Source organism: Crocuta crocuta, unplaced genomic scaffold (assembly GCF_008692635.1).
Source record: "Crocuta crocuta isolate KB4526 unplaced genomic scaffold, BGI_CrCroc_1.0 scaffold139, whole genome shotgun sequence".
In the NCBI taxonomy this organism is placed as follows: domain Eukaryota; kingdom Metazoa; phylum Chordata; class Mammalia; order Carnivora; family Hyaenidae; genus Crocuta; species Crocuta crocuta.
The window spans coordinates 8,453,075-8,453,565 of NW_027533258.1; positions in this window are offsets into that span (position 1 = coordinate 8,453,075).

Consider the following 491-nt stretch of genomic DNA (forward strand, 5'->3'; position numbering starts at 1 on the left):
CGCGCGCGCTCCCGGCAGCGGAGCCCCGAGCTCCCGCTGGCGAAGGAGCGAGGGGTCGTTTTCCTTCCAATTTCCCTGGAAATTTAGGGGCACCGACTGCACGTTTCCCCCTACGGGCTCTTTTCGTAACTGCATAATCAATCACCGAGTGTCATTTAGGGAAGGCTGCTATAAAATAACCTATCCTTGCCACTTATTTGGGTCCTTTGTTTAAATCAGGATTAAAAAAAATTTTTTAAGCTTTATTGGGGTATAACTTTACATAGAAAATTNGTGTGTGTGTGTTTGAAGCGGGATGAAATTTCGGGTTGGCTGCTGGAGGGCTTAAGATGCCTCCGCCTTCCCGGGAAGATGCTTAGATTTTTGCCCCACAGTTTTATTTTAATTGCGCCGGGCTGTTCGCTCCGACCTCGGGTTCGCCGGGGGCCGCTTCCCTACCTGGGAGGCCGCGGTGCACACACAGCGGGGAAACTGCAGATTCCGGTCGCGCA